Source organism: Desmodus rotundus, chromosome 6, assembly GCF_022682495.2.
Source record: "Desmodus rotundus isolate HL8 chromosome 6, HLdesRot8A.1, whole genome shotgun sequence".
Taxonomy (NCBI): Eukaryota; Metazoa; Chordata; class Mammalia; order Chiroptera; family Phyllostomidae; genus Desmodus; species Desmodus rotundus.
The window spans coordinates 152,504,659-152,525,293 of record NC_071392.1 but is presented as its reverse complement, the minus strand read 5'-3'; the positions used below and the strand labels follow the sequence as shown (position 1 = coordinate 152,525,293).

General features: G+C 49.4%; 1 protein-coding gene across 1 annotated transcript in view; it reads left to right on the top strand.

The window, feature by feature from the left end:
• The window catches only part of SLIT3 (slit guidance ligand 3), a 509,645-nt gene that overhangs the window by 298,521 nt on the left and 190,489 nt on the right, over positions 1-20,635 (top strand). The gene's annotated exons all lie outside the window — the stretch shown is intronic.

Below are 20,635 nucleotides of genomic sequence, written 5' to 3'. Positions count from 1 at the left end.
AAACATTCCTGCCGGATTTGTTGGGAGGGGTAGCAGGTAGGAAGGAAGATTCTATCACATGCCGCAAAACGAAATCTGAACACACTGATCATTAGGGATCTCTCCCCTGCTGTTGTTCTGTTGGGTCTTGTCTTTCTCACCTCAAAACAGTCTCTCAAACCCCTAATCTTACTCTGAACCTGTTGGCAGTGGCCTGAAGTCCATTGTCCTTTCTGGGCCCAACAAAGTTTTGGAAGTCGGTCCAATGGCGTGATGTTCCCCAAGCCTGCGTCCTGTATGCATAGTTCACTTAGCCATGTGGTTGATACTGGAGTGGTCTACCAGAGTCAGGGCCACGGGCTTTGAGCTCATGCCTTCCCTGCCTCTCAGCCTTCAGAACAGCCTGACCCACAGAAAGAGCTCAGTCAACCCCAGCGACCTGAACTAGTGAACAGGCTCCGGCCTGTTGTCTGGGAGGGGGAGGGGCAGGAGGGAGAACAGGAAGCAGTTTAGTCCAAGCCATTAGTATTCGCCACATCGAGAAGGCAGCCACATGGAGTCCCTCTTGGGGGAGCCTCCAGGGAACTCTGCTGTCTAACCTGCGAAAATAGAAAAATAATTTTCTTTTCAAAAACGCCACACTACCCAATTGATTTGCTAATGGGTTCTGGCAGCCTTTGTATTAGTCTGAGAAGCCATTCAGACCACCACTGACAATGTCAAACTTATAAATTGCTCTTGATAAAACCTGCACATCAAACTTAAATAGGAAACACCTGGTGAGCTGGCCCCCACCACGGGGAAGGCCAGGAGTGCCGCTAGGTGGCCGGAGAAGTGTGGCGGGGGAAGAGGCCTCCTCCAGACCCACAGGAGACAATGACGGCTCTGGAGACAGAGGTGGAGGGTGGGGTGGCAGGGACTTGGAGGACTTAGGACCTCAGGTCAAATCTGACATGTAGTTCTCATTTGTGGGACAGGACTCTTGACAGTGTTAGAAGGAAACATTCTTCTTTCCCTCTCAGGGAGCTCTCCTTACTCTCAAGGCGTGCTTTCGCTCCCCAGGCCGCAAACAAAACTAAGCCAGTATTTCTAATAAAAAATATTAATTCTAATAGCTACCATGAGTGGAGAGCCTTGTGCATGCCGTCCACACTTCTCCCGCCGAGTGCATTATCTGTGTTCCTCCTGGCCCAGCAGAGTTGGGGGTCTTCTTCCTAGTGTACTGATGAGCAGCCGGGGCCCAGGAACTTGAGTAACTCCTTCAGAGATGTGATAGCCAAAACAGTCTACCCCCTCCACTGCCTCCTTCCTCCCTGGGCTTGATCCTCTAGAATAAGACAATTGTCAGTGAATTGTCAGGCTGTGGAATGACACCTGTTTTCCCCAAGCAGAAATGACACCTTTGAAGTAAAATTTTCTCAGCTCCCAGCTCCACAGGAAAAGCCTATTTGGGGGCGCATTATGGCTACATTCTAGAAGTCATCAAATCGGATGCTTAAACATAGCATTTCTTTGGTTCTCAGCTGCCGGCAGCAGGAAAAACATTGTGAAGGGCAAATAAATATTTATGTATGAGGGCTCTTTGTGCTCAGTAAATGTTTGAGTCTGTTGTCCCAATTCCCTGGGCTGAGAGTCAATTATGGAGCCCGGAAGAGTGTGTGGGAGTGAATACGATTCAGCACCTACGACTGTTCAGCAAGGTGACACCGAGCAGCTACCAGGGCAGGTTCTGGAGCAGGCATGGGCGCGCGCCGGCGCATGAAGTGCTTGCAGGTGCCTGGAGACCTGCTCAGTGCTTTGCACTAATTATCTCATTTAATTGTCACAGCACTTCATTTCACAGACAAGAACCTGCTGAGTTTGTTTTTGACTGACCTGGGCCAAAAACAAGGTGTAGACACGGGACAAGGAAGAGATGTTATTCTCACTTCTTTTTCTCCCTGTTTCCTACTAAATTGTAAGCTCATTGAGGAGTACCTGGGACGATAATCGTTGCTAAGATGTTGTTGGGCCCTTCCTAGGGGGCAGCCCCTCTGCTAAGCATTTGCTGGTTTTTTGAATCCTCACAGCAACCCTTGTGACGTGGCATAGTTAATTCCTCAGAAATGCATGCTGAATGAATGAATAAATGGAAGTTGTACCCATCTGCCCACAGCCAGAGAAACATCCATTTGGGTTATACCTGGGTCTCCATGGAGAAGGTATCAGAGCAAAGAAATCCTCCTATTAGATCAGCTCGTTAGGGACAGGAACTCTTGTCCTCTGTTGTGTTTGCCTCCCCACTCTCTTCTTCCCTTCCCTTTCCTCCCGAGCCCCTTCTTTCCCCTCCCCTCCCCTCCCCTACTCACTCTCTCTCGCTCTCATTTTTCCTTTTCTTACTATCTTTTCCTTTGTCTTTTCTTCTTTGTAATTTTCCTTCCCTTTAGATTGTTTTTTCCTTCCCTTTTCATTCTCTCAATACTTTTGAGCATTTCCTCTTCCTCTTCCTCCTTCTGACCCCTTCCTTCCTTGTCTCTCTCCTCTTCCTTCTTCCTCCTCTCTCTTTTCCTTCTCCTCCTTCTCATCTTTCTCCTGCTCCCCACAGAGTCAACCCTCAGGTCTCCAAGCTTGAAGAGGAAATGTTTGCAGGCCCTTCTGGGGGTGAGGGGCAGGGGGAGGCTTGCAGTAACTTGGGGGAAGTAATACCAGATGTGCTGTGGGTGCCAACAATCATCCTGAATGTAAACTGTGCCGAGCTCCGGCGATAAAACTCTCGCAGCTGGAGTGCCGGGAGTGCCAGGGGGAGGGGACTGAGGCCTGGCTTCTTACCCCAGGAGGGATCCAATCTGGTCTTTGCATATATTTATGCCTCCAGATCCCGTTTTGCTTCTTCAGAAAGGTGATCCATCTTCCCCCAAGTTTATTAAAGGCCGTTTTCCAACACCACTTATAAAATATTACAGGCGGCCCCGTGATTCATGGCCTCATTTATAACCCACAACATTCGGGAACTTTGGGGGAATATTTCTCATTAAATCTAGTATTTCCCAACTCTTTGGAGTTGCCTCCTACTTCCCCAAGAAACACCAGGAAATTCAAGGCAGGTGTGAGCAGTGGGGTGCAGTGGATCTCCTGGCGTTGAGCCCAGACGCCGTGGGGATGAGGAAGACAGAGGCAGCCGGTGATCTTCCACCTGGGGCTCTCGGGGCTGGGGGGGGTGCTTCCCACATGACCATCTATGCACCTGAGAACTTTGGTCTGTTTACTCCCGGCTCTGTAGCTTCTTCAGCATAGGTATGTCTCTGTGAGACCGTGTTGTAGGGTAGAGAGAGGGAGGGACAGATTGGGCCAGGCCAGGGGTCAGCACCCTGGCCAGCAGGACCCCAGTGATACAGTGGGCTCCCTTTTGCAAGGGGTGAGCCAGGAGCTCATTTCCTGGACTTTGCCATCCAATGCTGCAGATCCTTCCTGTTGCCTGAAGTGATATTTTTCTTAAGCATTGTTTACAGCTGGGAATAAGTTGTTCCTTTAACCAGGTGACATGAAGTCGCTAGGCCTTAAATTCTCGGCCAAGTAGCTGTAAGGCTCTCGTGGGAACCTTTGCGTTTTGAGTATTGTACAAAACCAGAGGGGGCTATTCTCCTGCTACAGGCTGGCAGAAAAACAAAAAACAAACAAATAGAAGAAAACCCAAACCCTCTCCCACACCAACAGCTGCCCTTGCCTAAGCACCTACCCCGGGGCCAGCTTTCCTCTTGGTGACTGCCCCCTCTCCAGACAAAGGGATCGAACCTGACCTTATTACAGTTTCCCTTCCTGCCACCCATGATGTAGATGTGGCACATCTAGACCTGCAGGATGCAGCATAACTCACCGAAATTAGAAAAGAACAGTGTTTGTTCAGTGTTTGTGTTTATATTTCTATACTGTGTCCTGAAGGGTAATTGCCAACTTAGGGGTTTAACTCCATGTGCTGAGCAGCAAGAGGCAGATCCATTGTGTAAATACCGGGCAATTTCCCCCGCCTTTCTGGTCCACATGTGCCCGGGGTGGGCCTGAAATGGAAAGCGTGAGTCCACTCCTCACCCCCGCCACCCCGTGCCATCCTTGTGCACGTGTCTCTCACCACCCTTCCCTGGCAGCAGTTTCCGGGGCACTTTCCCTCCTGCCTGCCTTCCAGGACGACGCAGAATACCTGTCAGGCTCCTTTCCCGCAGACAGAGCCTTGGGTCTTCATTCACTCTGCCTCAGATACCGGGTGTGGGGCACATGCTGTGCGAGGGTTTGATCAACCCCAGCAAAGTATGCAGAGGAACTGGCCCCTGAGGGTGTTGCCGGCAGCCCTGAAGCTGCCCTCAGCCAGGCAGGGCGGTAGCCCCCTCCTTCCAGGAGCAGGGTGGGAGAGGGCGGGGGGCAGGAGGCAGGAGGCAGGGGCAGAAACATCAGGTGGTCCTTTCAGGCCACCTCTGTAGACCTCAGTCCTGCGCAGTGTCTCAGCCCTGCCACCCGCTGGCCAAAGCAGGTAGCGCGGGGCCTGTGGGAGTGCAGCACAGATGCCCGCGCTGCAGGCGCAGCTCCTGGGGGACCCAGGAGTGCAGTCTGCAGAGACAACACCCACAGCCCGTGGGCAGGCAGAAGCCCAGTGCACCCTCAGACAATGGCCCCGGCGGGGGCAAGGGTTTTCTCTGCTGCTGCATTCCTCTTTCACCTGTTCCCGGCGCCCGTTTCGATGTTTAAACTCTTGGTGTAAATACGGGTATGTTCCTCTGTGCCTGTGCGTTCAGGGTCTCTGTGCAGTGCATGTTCCTTGCTTCTGTGGACAACACTCTTTACACATCCAACCGAAGGGAACAGCACACGAACACGAGTGGTGAAACAACAGTGGGAGATGTAATCATAAGACACCCTAGCGCCCACTTGCCATTTGCCTGTGAGGGAAGGACTGAGCTCATTTTTAGTTGCAGAAACTTTTTTTTATTGTCAGGTGGTGCTGATGGAAGACCCCTGAAAGGCAGGGTGTTTGTGGGCTGGGGGAGCTGCGACATATTCAACTAGGTCAAGGTAGAGACTCCTTCCCCAAACCTGGGGTCATGGAGCCAAAGGCTGGGAACGGGGTGGGAGTGAAAGGGCAGGGCACGGAGTCCAGATGGAAGGACCCACACCACGCTGGTGGCAGGGGTTGCTGAGCCACCTGCCCCGGATGTCCACCTCTGGTGAGTCAGGGTCTGTATGCGCGCCTCAGTCAGTCAGCCCGGAAACCTTCGGGAGACACTGGAGACAGGAGGTCCCTGCTGTCACCAAGCCTCTCCCCTGGATGTCACTGTTGTGCTGTGTGAACAGCGCTGGGGAGCACTTACAGGAGCAGGAAAAGCCCTCCCTGGAAGTGCCGCCCCTTGGGGCTGGGGGAGGCAGGGTAGGAAAAGGCCGGGCAGGCCTATTTGCAAGCATTTGGGAGGTTGGGGCTCAGTGGTGCTGCCCCATGATAGTGGGTATGGGCGACCCCGAGGGCCTATGGTCCCGCAGGTCGGGGGCAGGGCTGATTCTCTAGTACAGTGTGAGAGCACTGGGCTCAGTCAAGCACACCCCCCCCCACCCACACACACCCCCTCTGTGGCTCTGAGGCCCAAGTCACCACATCAGAGGCAGTAGGAGTGGGTTCCGGGCCAGTGTGTGCACAGATGTGAGCTCATACCCCAGCCTCACTCAAAACAGGCCAGGTGAACCAGGGGAACTGTCTCCCACCTGAGAGCCAGTGTTTCATCACCTACATTAAATGGGGCTCCTGCACAGCCCCGCTGTAAGAATTAAATGGGAAGAACACTCATGACACTTAATACACGGAGTGCAGCTGTTATTATAACAAGGAATTTAGAAAGAGTACGCAAAGAACCTTCCAAGGCCTTACTTAGCCTGCGAGGAAAATCTTGTCTCTAATCCAATCATGAAAATAAGCCTTAGCTCACAGACAGAACAAATCCTGAGATTTGGCCCCGGCCTACCAGAACCAATGCCTTCTTTTCCTTTTACTCGGTTTTGAATTTCCTGAGATGCTGGCTGCCTCTTCGCCTAAGCCCATATGCATGTGTTTTGGTCCACGTGTTGGGAGGAAGCATCCGAGTTTAGCCCTAAAGCAGTTGGGGGATTTTTTTCTTCCTGTCTCAGGGTTGCTACATTTGAAGTAACTGAAAGCAGACCCAGAACACATTAGAAGGAAAGCACATGACCTGAGCTCCAAGCTGGGGCTCTGGCAACGAGGAGCAGGAAGAGGAACAGAGCCTCCGAGGGAAGCCAGGCCAGCCGCCATGGGCCTCTCCCTTGCTCTAAGAGAGGGCTCCAGTCCAGAAGCCTTTGAGCTCCTTTTGCTTCTCTTCCCTGGAATGAGATTGCACGTTGTGAATGATTAAAACAACTCCCTGATACAAACCCACGAGGTGGGACTGTGAGGGGCGGGAGCTAGTTCTACCAGAGTCTCGCTCTGGGGACATGAGTTGCCAGTTTTACCAGTGTCCACTCGCTTTACGCTCGTCCAGCATCAGTGTTGCAGGGGCTGCCTCAGGGCCCTCCCCCTCCTGCCTCCTCTCCTCCAGTGTGGCAGGCCGCCCTGGTTGTGGTTCTGACACTCTACTTCATGGGCACCCTTTAGGTGAAAAGAGGTGTAGACCCTTCTACGTACTGAATGGGCTTATTAAAGTGAACCCACCAGTCTCAGCTCAGAGCAAGTTAGGGATGCAAGTGGCAGGCCCACTTGCTATTAAAGAGCCATCGAGTCCCCATACAAAGTAGGGTGCAGGGTGGCAGGCCCAGGCTTGCTGACGACCTCCACCCATAGACAATCAAAGAACAAGCTGGGAGTGGAAGGCGCCATGTTAGTTTTATTGTGCACTTGGGTTTTCTGTTTTTAGGGACCACTTTTGGCTTGTTAATTCCATGATCCCTGACTCAACCTGTGTTTCATCTTTCTGAGCACTTTGGGCCTCGTGCTCCCCAAAGAGGCTTTGGGTCTTTGTGCCTGGGGGGTGCCGGGGAGGACAGAAGTGAGTGCGGCATGCTGCGGTGGGGGAAAGGTGAACTGGACAAGAGGAGGGAGGCAGTGCCCGAGCAGCTGCGGCATCGTTCAAAACCATTTTCTCTGCTGGGTTAATTGTTCTTCCCCACAGCACAGAGACACCTACGCCTTGGAAGTCTGCGCTTCTTTATTGCAAGGAGCAGCCTATTAAAAGAGACAGAGAGATTGTCCACCAGGAGCAGCTGACTCTCCACCCCTCGCCCCCTCCCCTCTATCTCAGTTCCCTCCTGCTCACAGCCCTGCCCCCAGAGAGGGCGCCTCTGACTCTCTCCCCTGGCATTGGCTTTATCACTGGGAAGGCCTGTCAGTGATAGGAATGGGGGTGGGCAGACTCAAACCAGCTCTGCTTGAAGAGTAGGAATAATTACAAAATCTCAGGCCGTTATCCAATTACTTTGACATGTGGCCATTCCAGGGAGTTCTAACTGGATTAAGTTCATTATAAAAAGATTAGTCCTAGGATGGGGACCGTGCATAACACAGTGAACCTTCCAACGTGCGCTGCTGGGCCACCAAGGGCTTTGGGGGTAAGACCGAGTGAATGGCTTTGTTTATTGAATTACTGCTTAGGGATTCACCAAGGTGTTTTGTTCAGATAGAGTTTGTGGCTTAAAGCCACTGTCAGCAGTTTCCTGTTTGTTTTCCTTTTTTCAACACTCTCCTTCAATGCCATTGTCGTTATTGTCAAAGCGCTAATGCAGGCTGTTGTCCCTGATGTTCTGTGTGAGCACGGAGGTGAGGGCATTGATCAGAGTGGATCTGAGGCCCACAGAGCCCACATACTACTCGTTAACTGTGTGCACGCGAGCGTGCCTGGGGACAGTGTGTGCCCACAAAACACTGCATTCGCATCGCGTTTCGTAGCTTTAGGAAACACTTGCACCTTTCTCATTCCACCCACACAGCAATGCTTTGGGATAAATGGGCTGATTATAATGGTTTTACAGATAATGAACCCGAGACTCAGAGAGAGTAATCGTGGTCACCCTGCAGACAGTCCCGGAACTGAGGTTACTACTCAGCACTGCTCTCCCCAGCCTAGCCTCCTACAAACATGTGTGAAATCAGCTTGCAGATGTATTTTAAACATAAAGTATGTGTTCAGCTCATGGCAATTGAGTATTTGAATTAACCAAGTTGCTTGAGATCAGTTTTCTCCCTCTATTTACCATGAGAAATATATCAGATATCAGTTTTGAACTGATTTAGTTACTAAATACTTTCTCCCTGAGCTCAGGAAAATTTTGCATGCAGAAAACACCATGGACCTGGTTTTGGGGGTTACCCCAATCCACCCTTCTGGTATATTCATTAGGGCGTGTCCTCCTCGAGGGCTCTGGTCGTCACCTTACCTTCCGAGAGTAAATGCTCAAGCCACTTCTGAGGGGCCTGGGATTAGAAACGTGGACATTAGAGTCAGTGGAAGATGTAAATTACCAGTTAATCTCTTGTCATTTCACTTAGCGTGACTTAGTTTTTGGGGGGCCCCAAACTCCTCTGGATGAACTGGTGAGAGTTAAAGTTTTGAGCAGGTATATCAGACGGAGCTCCTGATGTGTTTCAGAAATTAGCAAGGCCTCAGCTTCTTCCTCCTAATCCCGCTGCAGCCGTTCCCAGGGGTTCGTCACACACATCGTGACCTCGCCTGGGTTGGGACTCCCAACACCTCTCAAAACTGACCGCCAAGCATCCACCAGCAGGAGTCAGGAATTGGCTAGCAAGATGGCGCCTCCTTGCCGTCCTGATCCTAGACTCGGGTGACCTCGCAAAACTCCCGAGGCCTTGAGAGGTCCAACCAGACCGGCCAGTCAGTCCCTTTAGGTCTGACACCATCTTTATGGCCTCAGTGATGATCCACAATGCAAGACACCCAGGGAAGGTCAAGGAGTGTATGGAATGGTCAAAACTTCTTTAGTTCGAGGAAACAATACATTCAGAGTAGAACTACAGTATAGATCGGGGCAGAAACCTACCTGCCAGAAAAGAAAGGTGTGTGCCCAAGCAGGGATCCAGATCGCTACGGACAAATGACTCTGTATCCCCTCTCTTCTCCAAAAGAGATACCAGTAGATGGACACAACATTTCATGCAAATGCTTAGTCCCTAAAGCACCTGTAGCTTATGACCAAGGTTAAAGACAGGCAAATAAATAATCAGGATTCTCACTTGAAAATAATAGAACACAAATTCAAGATGACTTTAAAAAACAAGGAAAAGAAACTTATTGGCTCATAAAGCTAAAAATTCAAAGGCTTCAGGAAAGGCAGGACCTGGTCGTTCAATAATGTCATTGGGAGTTTTTCTACATGGTAGCTCCCAGTGTCTCCCAACTTCTCTCTTCAGCATGGAGTTTGGCAGGAAAAAAAGAGCTTTTTATCCCCCCAGTAGTTCCTGTAAAAGTTCTGGAACTATTAGGATTGGGCCTGGCTTGATCATGTGCCCCACTGCTGCCAGGGAATGCACTATTCAGATTGGCCACATGGTCTCCCTGGAGACTAGCCCTGCCCCCCCCACCACCACCAAATACTGTGTACATTGAAAGTGACGCCAGTGTGGTGGATTGGAGGGAGAGCTAACTTGCTACGTACTAGGCCCTGTGCTAATGCTAAAAGAAGACATTACAGATGGGTCCAAAACTTAACAATTTGCAGGCTCTTTTTTGGAAAAAATAATCTTATTCAATCCTGTAAAACACTACAAGATAAATATTTTTATTATTGCCATTGTACATGTTCAGAGGGGTTCTGTAACCCACTCAAGTAGACCCGGCAATTTTATCCAACTCCAAAAACTGAGTCCTTTCCCTGATTCCTGTGTCTGGATAGATGAGAATGTGAACATGAAAAATTTAAATTTTTCACGAATTAATCTGAAGGAGGCAAGTTGGAGATAGGATTTCTGTTTTCCACTTAGGAGCAAGCCTTGAACCAAAACCTCATGGTAAGGAGAATCGTATCCCCTACCGTTCATCCGTACTCGGGCGCAATGGAGACAGAATGCTGGCTACAGTTTATCGAGCACTTCCTGTGCGCCAGGCCCTGTGTGAGCACTTTACAAACAACATCCCATGAAATGCTAGAATCGACCCTGCGAAAATGGCGCTTCTTGTTCCTATGAGACAGCAGAGAAAAGCCAGTCTTGGATGGATGATATGACCTAACCTAGTGAGTGAGTGGAGCCAGAGTGTGAACTCAGCTCTGACCCGACTCTGGTGTTCTTCCGTCTGAGAGCTGAATGGACCTCATGTCTTGATTTTAGTCACTGACTCGTTAGAATTCATTAGAAAACCAGACAGAGATGGGAGACAAGAACACTGTCCGCTGTAAACTTAGTGGGAGTCCAGAAAACGTGGAACAAAATTGTGTTGTAGTCAAATTCCTAGTAACTCAAAAGGCCTGAAACCAAAATAATGAGAAACAAATAAGCAGGCAAACTGCAGGCTTAAACAAGAATATCATCTTTCAAAGGTTTGCGAAATTAAAATTGACTAGGTTTTCATTGTCCCAGCCCCGTGGGCTAGTTGGCTGTCTTGTGGGAGTCCTGTGTTTCACTTGCTCCTGTAACGCACTCAGGAATGACAGCAGTTCTTGGGGATCCTGAGTGGTTCCATCTGGGGATCAGGCCCACCAGCCAGGGCTTCCCCGAGACACCGTGCACACGCCCCTTCTCACAGCCCCACCCTCTGCCACGTCTGCTTGTGGCAAACCTGCCTTCTCACATCGTTTATACTATTCAGGGTACGTGTCTCATGACAGCACTGGCAGCTCTCAATTTATTAGGCTTATTAGCAAATAAAACTGTCCTGAAAAGCCCAGATTTGATATCAGGAAGATTCACATCAGGATTGATTTAATGCAACCTGCCTAGTACTTTATTTCGCATCTCCAGGTTGGAAGTAAATCACCCTCGTCTTGTTGATGCCTTTAATATGATGGTTGGTGTTTGCAAAATAGGCCAGGCTCTAAAAGAATCTGAAGACTCTAGTTGCTTCCATTTATTTTTTTTTAACAGAGATGATAAAAATACTTTATAACTTTATGTGTCTTGGAGATTCTGGGTGTTTTTTTTTCCCCTTCTTTGCTATATCAGTGATGTCGTTTGAATATAAATGGGGGTACGTATATTCAAGAATGTGGCCCTTCTTAATTGTTGATTTGCAGCCCTGGGAAATCACCTTTGTCTGGAATCACCACTCTGCAGGAAGGACTGGTGACATCTGGCATTTGACATGACAAACCTATAGAAGCACCATCCAGAAACATGCCATCATTTAAGTCTTCTGGTTCTTAAGCTGTGGGCAGCCATCCCACTTCTTCAAGACAAAGACTTGAACAGAACAAACCTGTTATTACCAAACCAGCCAATGGCACTTACCAAGGGCCATTACCTCTGTTAGCATTTTTCACCCACATCTCATTTGACACTTCTCATTTATTGCCTGACAGTTTTATTTAGCTTTTAGCTTATCCCCTCCCCCCGCCCCCACTGTATTACCATCTGTTGAGAGCACAGCCCTAGACCTAGTCCAATCCAGTTCACATCCCATCTCTGCCCCTCACTACTGGGTAACCATGGCTATTTAACTTAACCCCTACTCGCAGTGTGCTCATTTATAAAACAGGGATGAAACTTAGATAATAGCCCTGGCCGGGCAGCTCAGCTGATTGGAGTGTTGTCCTGTACAGCAAAAGGTTGCCAGTTCGATTCCCGGTCAGGACACATGCCACTGTGGCAGTTTCAGTCCCCAGTTGGGGCACATATAGGATGTGATGTTTCTCAATCTCTCTCTCTCCCTCCCTCCCTCTCCCTCCCTCCCTCCCTCCCCCCCTTCCTCTTTCTCTAAAATCAATAAATGTGTCCTCAGGTAATGATTTAAAAAAATTAGATAATAGGATTATATTAAGTAACGTATGAAACATCTCTAACAGCGTGCCAAGCACATGAAAAGTGCTTAATTAATGGTAGCTGTTATTATGATTAATAGAAGGATAATAATACTAATAACATAAAACGTGGCCTTAAACTTTCCATTTCTGTATACCAAATTGCCTTTCATAAAAGGAGATAATGTGCATCTAAGAAAATTCTTGATTATAGAACATTTATGAAAAAAGATCTATTTCACTGTGTTTTAAAATTATATATGTTGCATATATAATAAACTATGTATATATCTTGCAGAAGCATAGTGACCAACAGCCATGCTTAAGGCAGTGTATTTTATGGAGAGCGCTTGAGGCTGTCCCATGTGCCCTGACTGCTGTTGGCTTTTTCTGACATGTCTCCTATCTCATCTGCCTTTCTGAATCAGCAGAAACTCCAAATTTCTGCAGTGTGAGAATCTACAGGTTTGACTCTATTTCTGGGATGTTGAGCAGACAGCAGTTCTAGCTGGAATTCAGACCACCACCTTCTCCCTGGGCTGCTGCCCCCTACGTGATCGTTCCTCCTGCACTCCCGTCCCTGTCCCTGTCCACAGGATCGGCATCTGTCAGCCAAAATGCATGTCCGATCCCCCCACCAGTAGCAGAAACGCTTCTGTGGTTCGCCCCCCCCGCCCCCTGCCCCATCCTGTTAGGGCAGCAGTTAAAATCCTCCCACAAGGCTCTGGGGCCCTGTGCGATTTCACCCCAGAGTCCTCACCACCTGTGCCCTCTGGGCCTGTGTGTTCGGGTACGCAGCCCCCTCCCATGTGCAGGACACCTTCAGACTCCAAAGGCCTTATTCAAACTTCAATGGGTGAAGAGTTCTCATACTTTAAACCCTAGCTCAGATGTCCCTTCCTCCAGGAAGCTTTCTCTGACTGCTCCCTTGCCCTGATCAACACCTCTGTGTGCCATAAACTCGCTTCCATAGAACTAAGCCTGGTTATAATTAAAGAGCTACTTGTGTGGTTGTTTAATCTTTAGATACCTCCACCAAACTGGAAGCCCCAGGAAAGTAGAAATTACATTTAAATCTTTACCACTGTAGCCCTGGTTTCTGGCACAAGACAAGTACCTAGTAGGTGCTCAATAAATGTGTGTTGATTGACTAAATGACTGGATGATTCCAAAGGCCCCAGCCTTTGCCGGACACCACCCTGCATCCACTGAGAATCAGTGTCAGCGTGTCCCTCAGCCTGGGAGCAGGACACACAGGTAGTCCCGGACATGGAAAGCTGTGTTACTGTCGTGTGTAACTTAACTGTGTCAATCCAAGTTTGTTATTCCAGAACAATCTAGGCTGCTTGCAGAGTTAGTTTCCTCCCTTCTAGGGTCAGTCATTCCTTCTGGGTGGACACCAGGGCCTGAAAGTTCTTTGAAAATGACCACTTGCTTTGAGCGGAAAAGCCATGGTCCGGGAGGGGCATGTGAATGAGCTGGTCCCGTGTTTGAACTTGGCCTAATGGTGGTTGGTTTCCCAGCCTCCCCAAGTAGTGGAATCTTCAGACTTCAGTGCCAGGGAGCAGCTATGGTTAGAATCTTTTTGTTCTGTTTCACAGATTTCACATCCGTGTGGCCCTTCCTAGGTTAAGAAGCATCCCTAATTGTGTAGAGAAAACTAACTATAATTACAGAATTCTAGAGCTTTTATTTTACTAGGCCAAGTTCATTTCATTGTTTGAAATTTGCTTTCAGTCCAGTGCAGTTTTTTTCTTTTTTTTCTTTTTCTTTTGGTTGCCAGACAAATATAAACAGAGTTGCTACTTTAATGTCTGCCGTCTTGCAAAGAATATTCTTTAAACGAAAATCAGCACAAATACAAAGGGTACTTCTCAAAGAAGCTCACAGCACAGGCTCTGTGAGCGCTGTCCTGAAATTTCTCTCAATTGGTCCAGCGCCCTAGGAGCTCAGAACAGAATGCTGTGGTTTGTGCCGAAGCTCTCCTTTCTTGCCACTCATCACAACCCTGCACATCCCTATTTATGGAAATACCATGAAAGCTGAAATGCACTCAAATTTCCCTTCTGGCTGTGAGTTGGAGGCATGTGTGGGCCCAATAGGCCTTTTCATTTAAAAAGATCATTTCACCAGTATGGCACTGGGACCAAAGAGTGATCGATTGACAAACTTCCTCAGGTGCTGCGGCAAAACTAAAATGAAGGAATGAAACGAGCCCACCAAAACAGCAGCGTGGAGGCCGCGCTGCTGACCGTGAGGATGGTGCTCTCCAGCTGTGGAGATAAGATGAATGCAGAGCTACCAGGGCAGGAGCAGGTCATCCCTAAGGAATGGTGAAGTCAGGAAGGCTTCCTGGAGGAGCTGTGGCCAGGGGGGCCCTAAGTGCACAGCACAGTAGTTCCATTTCAGGACCTGGAGGGAGATAACCTGCACCTGAATCCCAGCTCTACCATATTGTAACGTGTGACCTTAGACAAGTTAGCTACTCTCTCTGAGTGTCAACTGTAAAATGAGGGCAAGGCCTACCTTATAGAGTTGTTCTTTGTTGTTCTTTTATGTCTAAAGGCATGTGAGGTCATGTATATGGCATATTTAGTGTGGAACCTGACCTACAGTAACTGCCCAAGATTAATCACCCATTACTCACTGCTGTTGCTTTAGTCCCCTAAACAGGCTCTCTCACCTCCAGACCATGCACAGGCGCTCTGCCCTCCTAGAACACTCCTGTCCAGTCTCAAAGGCCACCTTTGCTCTTCTCTCAGGACGGACTTGAATGGCAGTTCTAGTGGGGAGCCTCATGACTCCCCATTATCACAGTGCAGTATCAGCCTGCCATGCCCTGCAGGGGGACATGGTCATACTGAACTCTGTTTCTTCCCCACACAGGGTCAGAAATTATTAGCTCAATGAATGAATGAATGAATGAACAAATGGCTTGTCTCCTGTAGATTCATTCCATGTGGAGAATATATAAATGACCATTTAAAGACTGGCTATTTAAGGAGCCTCCTCACCAGCAGGAGGGGAAAGCAGGCTTAGGCTCAACATCAGTCTCTTCAGCTCTCGAGTCTCTTCCCACAAGCGGAAGCTTCCAGTAGGTTAATTGTTCCTTTTGGAAGCTCTCGTGGGTGATTATGGCTGTGCCGTCTGCCAGGACAGCTTGCCTGCTTCTGTAAATGGGTTCCTTCGGGGATGACTGAGCTGAGTTCTGGTGGCTTCTGGGAGGCAGATCGAGCCCCTTGCCCCTGCAGGAGTATGGCAGTCACTGTGTTTGTGGAGAATCCAGAGTCACCACTGCCTGGGGAAGCTTCCAGTTGGGAAGGGAGGGGATCGAGCAAGCAGCACCTGCTCAGCACTGTGCTCAGTAACCATCAGCTGAATAATAAGTGAAGGATGAATTCCTCCTTGCCTCTCCCCCTTCTCTGTGCCATTCAGCCCACGCCCCACCAGGTTCACCCCCTTAAACTACCTCTGTTACCCTGTCACTCTTAGGCTGAAAGACCTCCCTTTCCTCCCATTGCTTATTCCGTGAAACCCAAACTTCCTGTTAGGCCTTTGCTGACCTCCAGGGTCTTGTCATTTTGTCTTGGACACTTTACCACATTGATGCTTTGGGGCCAGAGGCCCTGGACTCCAGTCCTGACCCCGGCACTTACGATGCTTTCTAGGGAAGAGACGCAGCTCCTCAGGGCCTCAATTTCCTCACCCCGCCGAAGGGAATTGATTCTTGCCTCCTTTAGAGATTGCAAGAATTAGCAGAGATGCTGGTCAGGAACACTTAGCAGACTAAAAAGTCCTTCCTCATGTGCTACTAATTCCCAACTACCACCCGCTTCTGCCCAGTTGCTGTATTTAACACCCCTGGTGGTCTTTGAGTCAAGTCTCTGCTCACGTTCTTTTCTCTCCTACATGATGCGATGCCCTTCATCCACTGACAGTGTAGGTGGACTGCGTCCCTACTGCTTAAGCTCCTCAGTTCTGTCTCAGGAGAGTGAGGTGCTGTAGGCCCCTGGGCTCCCTGTCTCCTCCACACCTGCCTGCCTTAAGAGCAGACACCAGGCCCAGGTGTGGGTGTGGTCCCCAAGGAGGGTCACCCCCCTGAACAAGCCAGGCCAGAGCCCACTGGTGGGAGGCATCTCCCTCCTCTGCAGTGGAGGCCAGCCCCGGCCTCTTCCCAAGTGTCCATTTCTGCAGAAACTCCTTCTGGCTGGAGCCTGAGAGCCAGGGTGAACTATTCATTGGACAGTCCTCCAGGCCTTTCCCTTCCCCGTAGGAACCGGGCTTTATTTTCTGCTGGTACACAAATAGACTTCTCACGTAGATGTCAGCTCAATCGCCTGCCAGTCAGGAGAGACAGCTCTGCACCCCCACCCCCCCTCCCCCCGATTAAGTGGAGAAAGTGCTCATCCCGGGATGTCTCACTTCCAGCATTCCTGCCGGCACTCTGCTGTCTCCGGCCCACGCCGGCGCTGGCTCTGGAGCATGCCTGGGTTTGTGTGCCAGCGCCCACTTGCCAACACGGCTTAGAATAGGTTGGTTAACCTCCGTGGGCTTCAGTTTCCTCATCTGTGAAATGAAGGCCATGGTGGCACCAACTCATACGATTGTTGTGGTGATTAAATGATTTAAATCATGTAACGTGGTCAGCACCCTCATTTGGCACATAGTAATCTGTCAGTAAGTGTTAGCTATTGCCATTATAACCCTAGCTACAATAATAACGATTCTTCTTGTTATGACAGGACGTTCGGTGGGTTGGGATGCACTTGCTGGTATGACCTTGAGCGGGTGGCCTACCCTCCATTAGCCTTTGTCTCCACATCTGCGAAATGAACACAGTAAGAGACCCTGACTCGCAAGGCTGTTGTGAGGATTGAGTCAGTTCTTAGAATAGTGCTTGTCAGTAATAAGTGTTCACCAAGTATTAGCTATTATCATTATTGTCACTCCATATCTTTACTGAATAACTTATTTATTATCAGGTCCAAGCCAAGGACATATAACCTAATGGCGAGTCAAGGGCACGTGACATTGACCAGCCCAGGGACTCTGGGCCAAGGTACTCAGGTCATCTCAGCCTGGGTTATTCTCTCCATCCATAAAATAGTGCCTGTTCCCCAGCTTCCTTTCAGAGATGCTACGAAGAAAACATGCTTTGGCTCTAAGAGTTCTGTTTCAAGTAAAATAGCACCTAAAATATTCATTACGTTCACTCCTGGCTGTTTAAATGTTTAAAAAAATAAATAAATAAGAAGAAATCCTCCAAAGGAGAATGTGGAATGTCAAACGCTGGAGAGTTTTACATGATGTTTGGCATTTCCTCCTTCTAGAAAGACGTGAGCATATGCAAGGGGGCGAGAAGAGGCCCCGCTGGGGCAGGTCCCTACGCAGAGGGAGCAAAGGCGAGCAGGTGGGGTCTACACAGCAGCACTGCTGACCCCTCTCCTGGGCGTGGCCCCAAATCCAGCCCTTGCCGGAGATCCTGGAGGGCCACCAGAAGGGTGCAGACTCAGAGGGCTCACTCCTTAAACCAGTGTTTTCCAAAGAACGGCAGTTAACGGAAATGTAGGGGTACCTGGAAACTTTAAAAAATTTACTTGGACATTCATTTAATGTGCAATAGGGAAAGTATTAAAGCCCATTAAATTCTTGATTTTACTGATGACTGTTTTTCCTCTTTAAACAATTTTTTAAATGGGAGTCGATGTAAAGGGAAGTGGAAGTAAATATGACAAGAATCTTGAAGGTGAAAAAAGGACAAAAGTTTGGGAAATGCCACATTCCACACACCTTTCTGAGCGTCTGTTATCTGCCAAGCGGGCACTGGGTTCTGGGAATGTTACAGTTACTGAAGTGTGATTGGCGGCTTGATTGAAGCTCTCCATCGGTGTAAGAAGTGGCCACACCACTCTCCTTTGGAACGGGATGAGAGGCGAGGTGCTAGCAGTCAGGCAGGTGCAAACCAGACAGATAAGGAGGGACCCATCCTGCCAGGAAAACCGAGACGGCTTCAGAGGGGAATGACATTTGCCCTGGCCGCTGAGCACGCCCCAGTCATCCATTTAACCGTGCGCACTCAGTACAGAGTGAATGATGTCCCCTGTGTCATGGAGCTGACATGTCTTGCAGGCAAAATAGGCACAGTCCTAATGGTCCAGGAAATATGCGAGGCACATGCAAGTTTTGACAAATGCGGGAAGAAAACACGCTGCAGAATGAGGACGGCGCAGTGAGGCTGAAACGTAAGGGGTCGAAGCCGCTAGCCATAGGAAGGGTGGCCCAGAGTGCTCCAACAGAGGGAAGGGCAGGAGCTAAGACTCAGAGGCGGGAGAGAACTGGGAGTGTCCTCAGAGCTGAAAGGAGGCCAGTGTGATTGCTCCCTAGCAGGAGGGCAAGTGGTCCTGGGGCAACACCGCAAAGGGCCTTGGGGCCGCAGGGAAGAGTGAGGGGTTGCTTGGTGAGCATCTGGGGAGAGGGACCGCAGGACAAGGAGATAGCTTGAGCAAAGGCCCAGGGGTGTGAGGGGGTGTGGTGAGTTTCAGGCCTGCCAGGAGGGTCTAGCATGAGAAGAAGCAGGGGGTCAAGCTGGGACAGCTGGTTGGAGCCCACTGGTCTCAGACAGTGAAGGTCACACCTTGGGTTTTGTTTCTTTTCTTTTTTCCGATTGTGTTACACTAAACATAGTATAAAATTCACCGCCTTAACCATTTTCAGTTTGCAGCCCAATAATGTTAGATCCATTCATGTTATGATGCAAGCAATCTCTAGAACTCTTTGTCTTGCAAAACTGAAACTCTATACCCTTTCCCCCCCATTGCCCCCAGGCCCCAGTAACCACCATTCTGCTTTCTGTCTCTGTGAACCTGACTGCTCTAGGGACTTCATATAAGGGGAATCATCCAATATTTGTCCCCTGTGTCTGGCTTATTTCACTTAACACAGTGTCCTCAAGGTTCATGCGTGCTCTAGCCTGTGTCAGAAGTTGCTTCATTTCTAAGGCTGAGGAACAGTCCATCATGCGTATTGATCATACCACATTCATCCGTTCATCTACCTCCATGTGCTTCAGTTTCCTCATCTGTGAAATGAAGGCCGTGGTGGCACCAACTCATACGATTGTTGTGGTGATTAAATGATTTAAATCATGTAACGTGGTCAGCACCCTCATTTGGCACATAGTAATCTGTCAGTAAGTGTTAGCTATTGCCATTATAACCCTAGCTACAATAATAATGATTCTTCTTGTTATGACAGGACGTTCGGTGGGTTGGGATGCACTTGCTGGTGTGACCTTGAGCGGGTGGCCTACAGACATGGGGGTCCCTTCCTCCTGTTGGCTGTTGGGAATAATGCTGCCCTGAACAGGGATAGGGATGCACAAAGTATCTCATCGGGACTCTGATTTCAGTGCTTTGCACACACACCCAGAAGTAGAATTGCTGGGTCGTGTGGTGGTTCCATTCTTAACTCTTTGAGGAGCCACCACCCCATCCTCCACAGCAGCTCTGCCACTTTACACTCCCGGCAAGAGGGCCCGAGGGCTCCCAACTTCTCCATATCCTCGCCACCGCTTATTATTAGGAAATAACTTTTTAATAGCAGTCACCCGAAAGTGCTATCTCACTGTGGTGTTGATTTTCATTTCCCTAATGATTAGTGATGTTGAGCATCTTTTCATGTGGCTTTTGGCCCTTTTATAGCTTCTTGGAGAAAAATCTATTCGGATCCTTTGCCCATTTCTCACTTGGGTGGTTTTTGTCGTTAAGTGGACTTTATCTATTAAGCAGTGACAAGCAAGAGGTCCATAAGCAGAGCGTTCACACAGTTACATCCAGATCATAGACACGTAGGCCTGGCGACAGGAAAGATGAATTAGAGGGTAGAAGACACGCAGGGCTCCCAGGGAGCTGACTTTGCAAGGTCCAGCAGAGGATGACGAGTGCCGGAACCAAGGCCGTGGTCTTGACCAAATGAATAGCTGACGTCTCCTCGCTCCTGGAAACTGCGGCCCCCAAAGTCAGAGGCCTAGGTGCCCTCCTAGAGCAATGGGCCCCTCTCGGGACCTCACATCCATGCCTCCCCCACAGCTGGGTGGGGGGGACTGAGACTTCCTGCTCTTTGAGAGCTTATAGATTTGACAATCCTGAATTCTGAGTCACTGTTCTCTTGGGGGGGGGGGGGGGCTTGTTATTGAACATCCTGTGGGATGAAACATACTCAATGTAAGTCACCTTTGGAATGGTGAATTTTGGGAAAAGCTGGTGGGAATTCCAGATCCTACCTGTCCGCTCACTGGCCGACCCCTGTGAGCTGACTTCTAATCCGTTTTTCAGCAGCTAGCAGAGCTCCAAAATGTGTTTCTGGGGGCCTGTAAAAGGGCCAACACCTCACTTAGTTACTGCCTGTGAATGTAGCAAGTGCCGTTCTCGCTCCTTGTGTTGGAAACGCAGTGGAGCTGAGAGTTGGCACACCCGGACTTGACTTTAGGACTGAGCCCATCGCTCTCGGGCCCTCAGTGCTTCTGTACAATCAGGGAAACAGCTCGTGTCTTTTACAAGACTGAGAGTACAGATCGCCTCACTCAGCGTTCGCCGCGACATCTTCCCTGTGCACTCTCCTCTGCTGCAGAGATGGGAGACTTGAGAATGACAGTCCCCAGATGCACCTGCAGCCAGGGCTGTGGGAGTGACTCCATATCTGCCATCTGATGTACCCATACTAGACCGGA